Source organism: Sceloporus occidentalis, unplaced genomic scaffold (assembly GCF_023333645.1).
Source record: "Sceloporus occidentalis isolate IW3139 unplaced genomic scaffold, rSceOcc1.0.p SCAF_64, whole genome shotgun sequence".
NCBI lineage: Eukaryota > Metazoa > Chordata > Lepidosauria > Squamata > Phrynosomatidae > Sceloporus > Sceloporus occidentalis.
In genome coordinates this window covers 5269451-5272457 of record NW_028317044.1, presented here as the reverse complement: position 1 = coordinate 5272457, position 3007 = coordinate 5269451, and the positions used below count along the sequence as shown (strand labels likewise).

Genomic DNA, 3007 nt, shown 5'->3' with positions numbered 1-3007 from the left:
ATACTTTTTTCTGGTCAGACCATCCCAGCTCTTGGTATAATTTAGCAGCGTCTCTCAGCATTTCTACATCTGTGGGAACCTGCTTAGCCATTACTGCCACAAGGCTTGCAGCAAAACATAAATTAGTGCCTAAGTTAGTAGGATCCACCAGATGCTGCTTCTTTTTAGCAATAATTGAGCTGTAAGGTATAGAATCTATAGATCTGGAACGGCCCCCTCCTTGAGGAGCTCGCACAATAGTAATAACCAATCGGAGTGTTCCCTGTGCACAGATGTCCATATTACTCTGCAGGAGGTTACTTATGTGAGATAAAAAATCCTCAGCATTCATAAGATCCCTGACTCTTTGCACTGAAAACAGAGGGTTTGCTAAACCTGCATCTTGTAGTCTTAGTTGGATAAAATCCCCAGGCCCCGCTCTAAAAATTGCCCGATCCAGAACCTCTTGGATAGCCTGATGGACAGCAGCTTCTGCAAAGACATGATTTTCTGAAGGTGGGGGTGGTGGTGGAGGGGTAGGAGGGGCAGGGGGTGGAGGGGTGGGAGGGGCGGGAGGTGGAGGGGTGGGGGTTGGAGGGGTGGGAGGTGCTGGGGGCAGGACTGGAGATGGAGGAGGTGTTGGAAGTAGATTTTGGTGTTCACCTTGGAGGTTATTTGGAAGCAGGCCTGGAGGGCGTGGCAGCGGCTGAACTGGAGGGGGTGAGGGGGGTGGGGTCGGGGGAAAGGGTGCAGCTTCGGGGCTGTTTGGTGGTGGGGGTGGAGGTGAGCGTGGGCGTGGAGGAGTGGGAGGTGCAGGAGGCGCCCCTACACCTTCAGAATGTTGTACAGCAGCCTGAGAAGCCCTATGTTTACGTTTTTTCTTTGCTCCCTTCCTAGATGTAACAAGTGTCTTTCTTGCCCTGTTTAATATTTTAATAGCTCTTTTTCTCCAATACTTCATTTCTTTGATAGACTTTTTTCTTTTTCTGGCCTTTTGACAATTAGAACTTCCCCCACCTACTTGAACATTTTCAAAGGGTGTGTCACCACAGACCACATAGTTACAGTATTTTTTAATGGCCGTCACAATAGCCTCCAGATCTGCACGTGTACACTGTGAATTAGCTGCAAGCCTATTCAACGTGTCGCGATGTATCCATATTTGCTGTGCGGCTCTTTGTAAATGAATAAAACAGTCATATATTGTCTTATACTTGAAAGCAAATTCTTTAAGAAGATCCTCATCATGTTTTTGTCTCTTGGGAGGTCTGCTCTCAGGGTCTTCTCCCTTTTGAACTTTATTGTCTAAAGAAGAAGAAGAAAGGTATCAGTAAATAGGGTCCCTACTCCATTTGTAGCACACACTGTATTCAAACATGGAAAGAGCAACCATTTAAATGGCGTTTTTCCCTCATTATATCTTTTCCTGTAAAAGAAATATTGGGCATTTCAAGTACAGTAATAATGATTTTAAATGCACATACTCACCAAAAATCTTTCTTTTCTTTCCACTTGGTGTCAGAGTTTCAATGGAGTTCTTGTCCAGAATCTTTGAGCTGCCTGCTGAAAGAGCAAGGGAAATAAATAAGTAATAATAATAATAATATTGCAATGAACTAGACCTTTCAGAGACTATACATGTTATATTCTTAAACGCGCACACACCTGCGTTCTTCAGATCTCTCTGTTCACTTGTCCTTATGGCATCCTTAAGTTTAGAGCTGCCTGCTGAAAAAGCATGGAAAATAAATATTATTAATAATAATAATAATGCAATTACATAGACCTTTCAGAGACTATACATGTTATATCCTTAAACCCACACCCACCTGCATTCTTCAAATCTCCCTGTTCACTTGTCCTTATGGTGTCCTTAAGTTTAGAGGTGCCTGCTGAAAAAGCATGGAAAATAAATAATTAAATAAATAATAATAATAATGCAATGAGCCAGACCTTTAAATGAAATATATGATAGTCTTCAAAAACACGCGCCAGAATCATTTAATTTTCACTTGGTTTCATGGCGTGCTTAGAGGTTTAGAGATGCCCGCTGCAAGAACTGATGCACATTAGTAAGTTCTTTATAATACACCTTAACCCTCCTCCTATAAAATATATAAATATAACTTACCGAAATCGGAATCATCACTGTCCACATATTGACAAGCCTTTTCTATGCCCATTCCTAATAGGAAAGGAGGGGTGCAGTTTAGCATCAGGCACATCTTGGAACCTCTGTAATTTTCCAAGGTTAACCCTAAAAGAAAACCTCTTTACCTGTTTGTTTAGATGATGCCATGGCGTTTGTTTCAAAATGTATGTCTCAGAAGATTTGAGATAAATCTGAAAAGCATATACAACATTTTTACCAACAGCAGTGCATAGAAACCGCGTAGTGTCCCACTGAATGTACAAGGACATCTCCTGGGTCACACCCTGGGGAAATGACGCCCTCTTATCTTCAGGGTAACATGTTGAGACATGTTAGTACACATCCAGGGATCATGCGCAGTGTCATTTTGTAAAAAACAAAGAATGTGTGTTTGTGGTGAATTTGGCCCGACAGCAGGCGGTGTGCCTCTCTCATAAAACCATTGTTCCTTTGCAAAAAAGAAAAACTCTTTGGATGCTTAATTTTAAAAGCATCCCTTAAATCAGAAAATAAATGAAAAGAAATATAAATATGCACAGAGTTAATAAAAGAACACATTTTATAAAACTTTTAACAAGAACAACATACACACAGAATGCAAAAAACAACATACAAATGGAGGAAGAGACAAAAAGGCTGAGACAGTGTCACTCTGTCTAAGCACACACAGAGTGCTAGTTGAGGATTGTAAAGCTCAGAAAAAACACACAGAATGCAAAAATATCCTTATACAAAATAACACTTAATTTAAATGAAATACATTGCACTTTAAAAGCAACTCTTAAATAAGCAGAGAGTAAAAGAAAATTATTTTTACACACACACAGATGAGGGGCACTTAGATCAGAAGACAATGAATGAATACACCCTAACTAT

General features: G+C 40.6%; 1 long non-coding RNA gene across 1 annotated transcript; it reads right to left on the bottom strand.

Moving 5' to 3' along the window:
* Positions 1–1218: 1218 nt before the first annotated feature.
* Positions 1219–1869, bottom strand: LOC149287150 (uncharacterized). The gene is made up of 4 exons (XR_016277519.1): positions 1809–1869; positions 1645–1707; positions 1468–1542; positions 1219–1284 (listed from the first exon to the last, which is right to left on the bottom strand). It is a non-coding gene; the product is annotated as an uncharacterized LOC149287150 (long non-coding RNA).
* Between the last annotated feature and the right edge of the window lie 1138 nt (positions 1870–3007).